Raw genomic sequence first — 12,421 nt, 5'->3', positions numbered from 1 at the left:
TAACTCATTAACGTATGGCAACTCACCTGCTTGCAGTCATTGAGCCTTACTTCATATAGCTGCTACAGGGAAGCATATGGTACTGATTTTGACCTATACAGAACATGATCATGTGGTACTGGAACCAGCACTGTCCAGCCAGCTATGAGTGAGCTCTGCTTAGCCCAGCAGTAGTTCACAATCTGCCTTTTGCAACTGTTTAACATATTATTAAAATACCATTTGTTTGCCTATGTTGCACACCTGGCTTGCATTATGATGCTCAAATAGTATATGAAATTCAGCATTACATCACATGTGCCATTTAATTCTGCAGGTTTTGTTGACTCCTCTAATGAGTGTTTTAAGTAGATAATGGGAGCAGAATGGGTTTTATGCCAGCACAAACAATCAAAAAGGAAAGAATAGATAAGGCAAAGCACATGTCAGCTTTGTACGTCTTATAGTCTAGAAGAATAATTGTGTGTTTCTAGTAGAAACACCTGATTTCATCAGCACAGTCTGATCTCTGTTGGGGCAATTCTAGTACTGAAGACCATAGAAGTGATGTATTAAAAGATAATGCAGAAAGTCTGGAGGTGCTGTTTATGCTAACTTTTAAATGCTAGATGCTACTTGCCATGATGGATAGTGCTTTACAAATGTCCTAGGTGAGCACTGTCATCTCCCCACCCTTAGTGATGGGCGTATTCTCTCAGTTGTTTCCAGTATTCCCTTCAGAGGTGAAAATGAAAGTAGACAAGCAAACTGCTGCTAAAACTCGTATTGCTTATTTTCTTACTTAAAAGATGTGTGTATTATTCCTGATACATGTGTGTAAATTGCATTATAATTCAAGTGGGAACTGAAACATCTGTCCTAACGAATGCCATATTTAAGGGTCTTGCTGGGTTACAGACTTTGTGTAGGACTTGCTGTGCCATAGGCCTCTAAAAATATAGTTAATTTCTTCAGGTTGGTAGTCAATCAGAAGCACAGTTACAAAACTTCTTTAAAACGTCCATTTTTAATCTGAATTTCATTTGTGCAAAACTTTTTTTATTAGTTCATCTTTTAGTAATGTAATGTGATAAGGGAGAGTCAAGTTCTCATAAAGACATAAATATAATTAAATGTTTAAACTATTTACCTTCTAAGCTACTTACAATAAGGCACAGACTTTCCTCTGAAAACCTAGTGTAAAAAAAGTCCAGTACTACCTTGGAGAACACAGACAATTGCCCTAAAATAGTGCTCTTCTGAGTATCTTATTGGATGGGTAAGTGCATGGAGGGGACAAGGTTTTATGTAAATAGAGCCAGACCTACAAGAAATCTGTCTGTATTACCAAAAACTAAAAAAAAAAAAAAAGACACCAAGAAAATAAAGAAAATATTGAGAGAACCTGAACTCTGGATATTATGAGTACATATTTTCCCCCTTAGGAAATGTTGTTTGCTTTCAAAAATAGAGTCCTTGAAGATTCGGACTGAACTGAGTTAGGGACTCTTAATATGATTGAAGAATTATCTTGTTGACAAGTGCAGAATTAGAGATTTGAATCCATTAGCTGAAAAGGTCCACAAACATTTGAATAATGGTCTTCACAGTTTTTTTACCCTTCCATTCAAACACATTTTTTTTTTTAATGGCTTAAAATCTGGTAGTTGCAGTGTAAAAAGACCAAATTATATTTACTTGTATTAAAGGTAAGACTTTTTATTTCATATTGGAAACAGGAGGTTTGGTCTGAGCTTCTATGCTTATAGAGCTCTGTATTTTTGGCAGCTGAAAAAGTGCAAGTATTCTGTAATAAATGTATATGTTTCCTGCTTAAATCCAAAAGGAAATCCATTACATTAATCTGGTGTCAAAGGAAGAGTTTAAATAACAGATCTCCTGGAGAACATTGCTGATAGGGTGGAATTATGTTGCAGAAGTAAAATAGTTTGTGTATGAGGAGCCAGGTACTATTTTCACTACAGCATCTGAATTCATATTCAGACTTGGAATGTTTTGCCTATTTCCATCGTCTTGCATTTACCACATTCCAAAACTGGCTATTCCAAAAATACCTTATATAGGATAAATTTGGTGAGAATGTTTTCGCCGTGAATAGTCTCACACTGTAACCAGGACCCAGCCTAAATCAGCATGGGGAAGGCTGGTTTCAGACATAAGTCTGAAGAGAGAGCAAATGAGTATGTATTTGTGAGCTATCCCCTGAAGTAGGGGATTTATCTCTTCATGGGCAGATTGTAATCTCCTCCAAGGCTGCATTAGAAAGAGTGTGGCCAGCAGGATGAGGGGGATGAATCTTCCTCTCTGCTCTGAGGAGACCCCATCTGGAGTACTGGGTCCAGTTCTAGTGCCCCCAGCATGAGAGGGACATTGAGCTGCTGGAGCAGAACCAGAGGAGGCCATGAGGTAATCAGGGGGCTGGAGAACCTCCCCTATTGGGACAGGTTTAGAGAGTTGGGGCAATTCAGCTTGGAGAAGAAAAGACTCCAGGGACACCTTAAAGTCACCTTCCAGTGCCTGAAAGAGGCCTCCAAGAAGGCTGAGAAGGGACTTTTTACAAGGCCTTGTAGCAACAGAATGAGAGGGAGTGGACTGAAGCTTGGGGAGGTTAGGTTTAGACTGGACATTACAGATTTACAGATTGGATTGGATTGGATTGGAAGGGAACCTCAAAGGCCATCTTGTCCAACCCCTCTGCAGTGAGCAAGAACATCTCCAGCTACATCAGGTTGCCCCAGCCACATCAAGTATGATCTTGAACGTCTCCAGGAATGGGCCCGGAACCATGTCCTTGGGCATCCTGTTCCAGTACTCTACCACTCTCATTGCAAAGAACTTCTTCCTTCTGTCTAACCTAAATCTACTCTGCTCCAGTTTCTATTCTGCTCCACTTTTCCAGAGGAGCACCTCTCCTTTGAGGGCAGACTGAAAGAGTGAGGCTGTTCAGTCTGCAGAAGAGGAGGCCCCGAGGTGGCCTTATTGTGGCCTTCCAGAGTCTGAAGAGGGCCTACAAAAAGGCTGCTGAGCGACTTTTTAGGATATCAGGTAATGGCAAGACCAGGGGGAATGGAGCAAAGCTGGAGGTGGGGAGAGTCAGACTAGATGTGAGGGGAAAGGAGTTCAGCATGAGAATGGTGAGGGCCTGGAACGAGTTGCCCAGGGAGGTGGTTGAGGCCCTGTCCCTGGACGTGTTTAGGGCCAGGCTTGATGAGGCTGTGTGCAGCCTGAGGTAGGGTAGGGTGTCCCTGCCCATGGCAGGAGGGGTGGAACTAGCTGATCCTTGTGGTCCCTTCCAACCCTGACTGATTCTGTGATTCAAACTGGAGGCAATGGCCCCTCACCCTTTTAAACGAGCCTTCCCCGGCCTTCCTCTCAGAGGAAGCTCCTTACAATGAGGATGGTGAGACACTGGAACAGGTTGCACAGGGAAATTGTGGAAAGCAGCTCCCTGGAGGTGTTCAAGGCCAGGTTGGATGAGGCCTTGAGCAACCAGGTCTAGCAGAATGTGTCCCTGCCTATGGCATGGGGGGTTGAAAGTAGCTGATCTTTAAGCTCCCTTCAAGCCTAAACCATTCTATGATAGAAAAATGAGTTTAAGAATTTTAGATTGGTTTAGAACGTTGAAATCCATAGGGTTTCAGGCAGCAGAGGGGATTGCTGCTGCAGTGAGACATAGCTGAAGGCAGCAGGGGGGAGGAAATCTTGTTGATTTTTTTTTTTTTTTTATTCTTTCCTCCTCATTCTATTCCCCATCTTGCAGATCTTTTGTGGGTGAGCCAAATGTAATCAGGTTTGGCTCACTTGGAGGAATTAGGATGACTGAAAAGTATGCCAGATTTCAAAACAATTTCTAACAGTTTCTGTGATACTGTGTAAGCAACTGAAAATTGACATGTTGTGTTGTGCCCAAGTCAGCCAACTGCTGTCACTGAATAATTAGATTCTCTAGAAGAAGGGAAAGGGTTTTTTTTTTCCTGAACTAAATTATTAGAAAATAATGTTGCAGCTATTTTATTTAAAGATAGGCTCAAATCCTTCTGTTCCTACAAGCAGATCTTTAAAAATAGTTTGAATCTGGTCCTCAAACCCTATCTTTCATATATTTTTATATATAAAAGTATAAATAAGTTGTTTGGGTATTTTTATGCCAATATGTATGTCCCCTGAGCACGGAGAAGTTATTGTTGCAGATGGCTAATATTTTTTTATAACCTAAACTAATTATTCTCTGTTTTTACTTCATATGGCACATAAATTCTACGAATTGAGTTCTAATATCAGACATAGGTCATGATCTAATTATAGCTTGATCTGTCATGGAGTTACGACATTTGTGAGGATAGATATAGTGTCTGATTCCCCAGGAACTCCTACCTCTGCAAACTGCCTGTGAGCTAGGGGGAGAACCGTTCTGCTTTGTTAGTCTTTATGTCTCCACTCTTCTAGTAGAAGTATAAGCAACAGCACACTCAATGGGGAAAAATCACTCCTAGTGAAATAAGGTAGTGCCATAGTCTGAGGAGAGAAATCCTGGTCTGGTAGCACCATACACAGGCAATGCACTGGCATCATGCTGCTGTGAGCAATGTGGAAACGGTCCTCTAGTCTGGAGGGGAGGGTCTGGAAGACTTCATGGACAAGATCCCCAGGGGATAGCTGCAGCTTGCATCAGGTGAAGATTTGAATGGAGACTAGAGAGACTTAGTCCAGTTGTTGTGATATCATAATTTAGCTAAAACTGGAATAAGTGAAAAGAAAGAGATGGTCAAATTTTTTTTTCTCATGTTTTCCAAGCTGTCTTGTTCCTCATTTTCATAATCCTATCAAAGAGCAGCACAAATTGAAATCTGCTATTTCATCTTGTTCTAGGCCTTATCTGATAGCAGCTTGTCATTCAACACTTTCAATTGAATGCTCTTCCAATTTGGTGTTTAATTCTTACTTTTTAAGGATTTGGAGTAATTCTTATACCTATGGAAGTGCTGATCATAGTGATACTCTAAGCAACAAAAAAGCCCTGTGCAAAAACTTACGTAACAGCAATATTTTTATTCTGAAAGTGTGTTGTTGGGTTCTTTTGTTTGTTTTGGGTTTTTTTGGGGGGGATCTTTGGTTTGTTGGAGTTTTTTGTTTGTTTCTACTTCTTTTTCTCCTTTCAAATTCAGCTGCAAAAATGATACTGGAGGTGCTGGACGTAAGAATATTCTTTCTCCTTGAAAATCCCACCCCTTTATTTTTTTAGAGGCAGCTACAAAATTCTTTATGTTTTCCTTTGCGCTGTCTAATAGACAGTTTATTCTAGAGAATCCCAAGCTATATATAAAAGTCTGTAGTAACTTCAAGGTTGATGATGACTCTTTATTTTCCGTGGGGAACACTTTCTGGAGGAAATCCTAGGAGGTAAAGTAGCTTTCTTCAGAGGGTCTTAACACAAGAATTAAGTTTTGACCATCCTATTCTGCAACATACAAGCTATGCAGAGTACAAGGGAGTAAAACTCGTCTTTTTGTATTTGCCAGCTTGGGTAAAAATATCTCTTTTCTTTATTTTTTCAAAATTATTTCATGTCTGTGATGCCCTTAATGTGACTTGGTCTTGCAGAGAAAAGTGCTATGCTTCTCATTAGTACTTTGCAGTTATCCCTTCCCTGGCTGAGATGGAAGGGGCTTTAAATCATGTGGGAGAACAGGGAAGAGAAAAGAGAGAAAACAAGCTTTTTGAACCCTGTAATGTAAATTTGCAGACAATTATTCATTATTAACTGCCTGAAGCATCACACCTCTCTCACCTTTGCTGGAATGTCTGAACATTAGGGTAAACAACACACTGCTGTCTTATCATAATGCGGTCTGCTTCACTGCAGCAAGAACTTGTCAGAAACAGATTGTGATGTTGACTTCTCAATAGGGGAAAAAAAGGGCCTAAATTAGACTTCTATAAAAAGAATATTGCATATTTATTTCCACAATAACACCAAGGAAAAACGTTAGTCAAGAAGCAAGCAATTGGGTGAATAAATAAGCTTGTCTTTGTTCTCATCAATTAAGTTATTACATCAGTTGGAAAACCAGTGAATTATAATACAGATGTTTAATGAAACACTGCTGTGCCTATAAGTCAAACTCCTATTTTGTGGTGTGATTTTGGCTGCATAGTTTTGTGTGTGTTAAACCGTATTTATTAGCTGATACCCATTATTATTTTGAGCAAGGTATAATTCAGTTGTCAGGCTCCAGCTCTGGGAAGGAGATTTAATCAGTGAGAGCCCGCTTTGCTGCTGAGCATAAAACAATGCGGGTTTCATGAAGCAATCACACCAGTGTGAAAAAATGGGATTAATTAGTATTGTACAAGAACAGGCAGCATGCTCATTAAAACCTTGTGAGCTGCCTCTTGATAAACTGCCACTTGATAGGGCCGCATTAATGTGACAAGGCAAAGACTTTATTTCCAAATCCTTTCTGATTATATCTCACTTTTAAGTTACCTGAATTGACTCTCTAAGGCTTTTGGAATACAAAGATCAAAATTGCAGCAAGAGATCCCCAAGACACCTGGACAAAGGAGCCATGCTCAGATAGTAAGGCTTCAAAAGACAACTTTTTTTTTTTGAACTCCCATTCAAACATAAATCAATAGCTGTACAATGAGGCAGCTCCAAAGGTGGTAAATTTGCATTTACACTCAGCAGGTTGGGCTGGAACGTATTTGACGATTAGCAGCTATCTAATGAATCCCTTATAACTCTGTGCCTATCTGCTTACCAAGAGATTCATGTGTTTGTCAGTATGTAAAGTCTTATGAATATTCTTGCAGCTGCAAGTGTGCTCTGAGGAAAGAGGGAAAAAAGGTAGCAACTCCCAGCTGTACGTCTGTTTCTTGTAGTTTGGGTTGGCCACTGAAGGACTTGTGGTCATATTTCTTTTTTATCCTTTCTTTTAGAAACACTCAAACTAAAAATGTAGATTCCCACTAGTGGATTTGTTTCTACATGACAAAACATAATAGGAGACATGCCTGAATACCAACAGTAAATGTTGGATAGGGTGTATTTTTGATCTTGTGTGTTATTTTCCTTTAGGCATAATGTTTTATTCCTTCCTGAAATTGTAGTGGTTCTGATGATTTACTTACACATGATCTTGGGTACTTGTGTTGAGGGTTTTTTTCCTTTACTTTTGCAAATTAGAAGCTATAATGAAATTATATCTGAACTTCTAATAGTTAACCAAATCTATCAGCTGTTTCAAGATGCATAGGTGCTCCAAGATGCTGACTTTCCATGTAGCTTTAGCTGACATTGTATGTAAGGCAATTGTAATGCAATACAGTTACCTGTCAGCATATATTTGTAGGTGTGGAGAATGCCACTCAGAGAACAGAGATCTCATATTCCCTGAAGCTTTTCTCAACTATTTTATTTTTAAGCAAAAACATCTTGTTAAATCTCAACACCCTATTAAATAATGCTATTCACCATGAAGTCTGAGTATTCAGTTACCAATTATAGATTGTTTGCAACTGTACAGGTGTAATCCCACCCATAGCTACCAGTGAAAGGCATCAGTCGGGAGGCAAGGTACCTGAGCTGGCTACATATGGATGAGTACAATGCTTTACAAAGTGATGTGTTGCAATATTATTAATTTAAACCCTTAGATTTCATTGTTGTGATCTGGGCTACATGATGCAATGCAAGATGACAGCCATTGAATTAATAGAAAATGGGATTCATCTCTTGAAATTTCACACAAAATAGAAGCAGGAGACAGACAAAATAAAAGGAGATGGATAGACAGACTGATAATGCCACTAATACTTTTAAATTTAGACTGAATGGGTGAGATAATTCTAAAACACTAATGGTATTTATCAACAGTGTGATAGCTGGGGGTGGGGTGGTGGTGGAAATCACACTCCTTCCCTCTCTGGCTCTTTCTCCCTTTTGCTGATTGCTTTGTTGAGCAAGTCAGTGAATATTTTACACTTTGTTTCTTTTATTTTAGCAAATGAACTGCCTCGAGCTAATGTAGTGTAAGTGGAAATTTCAAGCACCAATGTCTAGCGCATGATCCAATAATAGGAACTTTCTTTCCCTCCTAGCTCTGTAACATAGTGTAGCAGCAAATTCCCCAATGCCTCCAGGTAGTCACATGCCTGATTTATGATTATAAACTATAGCTCTGGAAGAGGTTAGCTAGGTAGTTTAAATCATTGCTTTTTCTCTAATGAACTGGGGTCAGAGAGAAAGTACTACATGCAACAGCCTTATCTGGTTGTTACTTATGCCCTACATACTACTCCTCCATGTTTTCATTGTGATACTGTTTTTACATAATCTTAGCTGCTAATGCCATTTTAACAAATCATGTTACTGAAAATTATTTGAAATGAGTTTTCCTGCTGTTTGGTTATCAATCATCTTGGTGCAAATTGGAGCCAGGCACCTATTTCAAATGCAGTGTGGACAGCATCAAAAATGGATAAACAAGACAAGGTAGATTATACCCACAGATAGCATAAGAAGTTTCTTTTCCACTAATAATATGTTGTAATGTTAGACTCCATTCTTGTCTGATATCTCTATGAGGTCATTGTACAAGTATTTAAAGAGATGGATATGTTAAAGATGCCCGAGGTATGTAAATATAGCAATATTATCACAGATGAGTGTGATTCCAGACTAATGTTATTAATCCCATCCTTCCATGAATTCTTAGCCAGATTATTATGGAAACTGAAGGTACTTCTTATGCAGATTAGTCTTGCACAAATAAGAGTTATTCAGCAGATCACAATAAGTCTTACTGACCTTGACAACAGTGCTATGGTCATATTTTCATATAAATAAACTCTTACATGCAATTTCCCCCAGTGGATAGAGTGTAGATGGACTTTTTCTGGCACAAGGCCTGTTAGCCAATTTTTACTTTGAAGTCCATTATTTATAACCATTTACAAGACACTACTATTTGATTTTCTGTGCCATTCAGTAGCCTAATGGAGTATCAGACACTTAATGCATGCTCACACAACTCTTGTCCTTCAAGCGCATCAAAGCAACTGATCATGTCATGCTTTTCTTAAAGTAACCCATATTTTGGGATTAGTGAGGTAAAGGTCTTCCTGTCAGCAATTCTTCATATCAGTAATTCCAAATTAAGAGTTTGGTAGTAGAGGTATCTCTCCAGTAGCCACGCATCTCTGCAGAAAGATTAAGCTTTGGACGTCTGCATCTAGAAGGATTTCTAAGCAGGATAAGCAACATTATTTTAATAATCTAGTTGCATTTGCAAGTGACTTCCTTCCATCAGCTAAAGCTTCAGGCAAATGAAGTACACGGATTTGTCTCTTGCTTTTACTTCCACATCTAAGGCCCAACTTTGATAGAAGCTGTGTGTGATCGATTATAATCCCTGAATTCTTTTGTACAGTATTGTTACTTGGCTAGCTGTACTCTTGGATGTGGCTGCTTACATGAAATTTGATGCACCCATCCCGTCTGAACAGCATCCTATTTTTCAGACTACTTCTCTGATTTGTCACAGCCATTTTGAATTCCAATCTTGTCTTCCAGCATACTCGCAATTTGATGTTGTCTGCAGACGGAATAAGCATAATCTATTCCATCAATGAGGTCACTAATGAAAATATTGAGTAGTACCAACCCCGGTCCCTGTGGAACCTCGCTTCATACAACCTCCCGTTCTGGCCATGAGCCTTTGATGACTACTCTGAGTACAGTTTTGAAACTGATTTTGAATCCACCCTAGCATTGTTTATCTGCATTGTGCTTCATCCACTTAAGTACAAGATATCTAATAGCAGTCAGAATTTTTTTTCTGATTTAATGACATCTTATTGTTTCTGTCCACAAAACTCCCTTCTGTGCAGAAGAAAATTATTGGTTCAACAGCCAGTCTTCAAGAAAAAAAAGGTCAAATTCTTCTGCTCATTATCTTTACAGAATCTAGATTTTTTTTTTCAGAGTTTTCCCAGATTTTCTAAAAACACCTTTAAATCCCCCTACTCAGTTCAGAATTACAGCTCTTCCATCAAAGATTCAGTTTGGACCTTGTGTAGCAGTGAGAAATATTTCTCTACTGTAAATCACTTAGTCTAGAGAGAATCTTCAAGCTATTTTCATACACAATCATACACGGACGTAATTTTCTGTGATGTCTACTTCAGTTATTGCATCACAACAATTTCTCACTATGGAGCAGCAGGTTTCATTCATTCCATCATCAACCATAAATACGGGTTATGGCTGGAACAGGTCATGAAAGTTACCCCTGGGAAGACCATGTATCATATTATCTGTGAAGAAAATGGGTTCTAAATTGCATTCTTCTAACTTCTAACTCGGTTGCTGCATAGTTTGTTTCTGAGCATGCTAAATGACATTCTTAACACCAGACATACTGGATAGAAAATGGTGATTCAGAATGTTTCTAGAATCACAGAATAACTGAGGTTGGAAGGGACTTCTGGAAGCCATCTCGTTCACCTGAGGAAGTTTCAGTTGACACTTAAGACTGTAACCTACCCCAGAAATTAGATTAGTAAGAATCTTTTAAAGTGTGCTTAAGTGGCAGTAGTCTTTTGATATGGCATAAAAATCAATAAGTTATGTAGTTTAAGAGACTTGGAGGTGCTTCAGTTATCTCTGTTTCATGCGCACTTCTGAGGAAGAGGGGAAAAAAATGTATTTAGATTGACCTTCCAAACTTAAATTCCCAAATCCAAAATTATTAATTACTTCTCCCACTCTTAGCAATATGCTTACTTGCCTACACTAACAACCTGTCAGGGAAATTTTGCAAGTTAGTCTTCATGTCAGCTGATGGTCTGTTACAATGACTGTGAAGGGAGACAGTGAAAGGTTGCTGGCTACAGTATATGTGGAGAGAGTAAAAGAATACATCAGTTAGGTGTGCTTTCTGTCTCTGCTTTGTCTTGTGGGCTTGAAGCTTTTACTTCTGAGCTTTTACTTCCAAAACTGCCCAATTACTTCATCTAACTTGTGCATTACAATCCACCTGATCAGAGAAAAGTGTGATCAATGCTTAGAGGGACCTTTGTCCAACTTCTTCAAGGCTATTCTGTGCAAGCAGCCCTGGCAGACACACTAACTTGTACTGAGCTCTCAGCAGCATGATCTTTTATTCCCACAGACTCTCCATGAAAACCGGCAGAGAAGAGCCAATGTCTTGGGGATCTTGGAAAAGGGGAGCACCTCTGTATACAGCCATGGTGCCACAAGAAGCCACTTCCGTCTGTATGGAACCACTGATTTTCCAACCCAGCTCTCAGGTAGGACATCTTGTGATGTCCATTTACTTATTCAGGAAATAAGTAAAAGTTGTTACAAAAAAATTTAAATGCATCTGCAAAGGTAAAATTGGAGCATGCACATTGGTGAGTGTTTCCTTGTCCCTGGTAGCAGCAGTGCTTAGCCAATATTCTTTGGATGAATTTGTATACTCGAACTTATCACATGAGATGATTATGTTACCCTTCCAGCTGCACTCCAGTTCTGGTTACTATTATTTTAAATTATGTGTCTCTATATAATGCTTTCCCTAGAAGAAAAAAAATTAACATATTGTCTTATATTAAGCAATCAACATTCACAGAACTCGAGTATCTTAGTTATCCTTTATAGTTATCCTTATGTGATGATATAAAATACAAATAGGCATTACCCATTATCAAGTTACATCTTTGAGGACCTGTCTCTTTTTCTTTCTGCTAGACTGAGAAAAGCTTCAGCAGTTGTCACGAACTAATCTTGTGTGTTAATCTATTATTTCTATCTTGAAAAGCGCAAAATGATTCCCTTAAGAAGAAATCCTTATGATACTCATTTAAAAGGAGCTAAAGGAAACCACCCAGAATTTTAACCACTCAAGTTTAGAAAATTGAGCTGGGTGTCATTTTCATATTTTGCAGCTGATGCTACACCATTAAGTTTAAGCAAATTTAAAAACTGAAGCCATAATCTGTACTATAATATTGATATAGCCCATACCATTTTGACTTTGCCAATCAGGCAGAGTATTTCAACAGCTATCAGAAGGATAATTCTCACATGGTTTGGTTGAAGAATTAGGCATGTTTGAGGGCTATTCACTCATTCCTGGAATATCAGGAGCTGATCATCCACGAAATATGTTGCCTTAAACCAGAATCTGGTTCAATACAGTCAATGCTTCTAGATAATAATAATAATAATTATTATTATTATTATTATTATTATTATTATTATTATTATTATGTTTAAAATAATTATATTTTAAAATAATAATTATTTTTTTAAAAATAATGCTGCAATATAATGTTACCTACCTAAGGATGCTGAAGGAACTCTGATTTAGAGACAAACTCTCAAATGTCAGACTAAGCCTAGGATAATGCT

General features: G+C 38.5%; 1 long non-coding RNA gene across 4 annotated transcripts in view; it reads left to right on the top strand.

Annotated features, from left to right (window-relative positions):
* The window catches only part of LOC135188236 (uncharacterized), an 84,254-nt gene that overhangs the window by 57,240 nt on the left and 14,593 nt on the right, over window positions 1–12,421 (top strand). For all 4 annotated transcript variants that reach the window (XR_010307626.1, XR_010307624.1, XR_010307623.1 and 1 more), the window contains one exon: window positions 11,178–11,316. This is a non-coding gene — a long non-coding RNA (uncharacterized LOC135188236). The remainder of the gene's footprint in view (window positions 1–11,177; window positions 11,317–12,421) is intronic.

This window comes from Pogoniulus pusillus, chromosome 29 (assembly GCF_015220805.1).
Source record: "Pogoniulus pusillus isolate bPogPus1 chromosome 29, bPogPus1.pri, whole genome shotgun sequence".
Lineage (NCBI taxonomy): Eukaryota > Metazoa > Chordata > Aves > Piciformes > Lybiidae > Pogoniulus > Pogoniulus pusillus.
The sequence above is the reverse complement of the archived record's forward strand: the minus strand, read 5'-3'. Positions and strand labels throughout refer to the sequence as shown.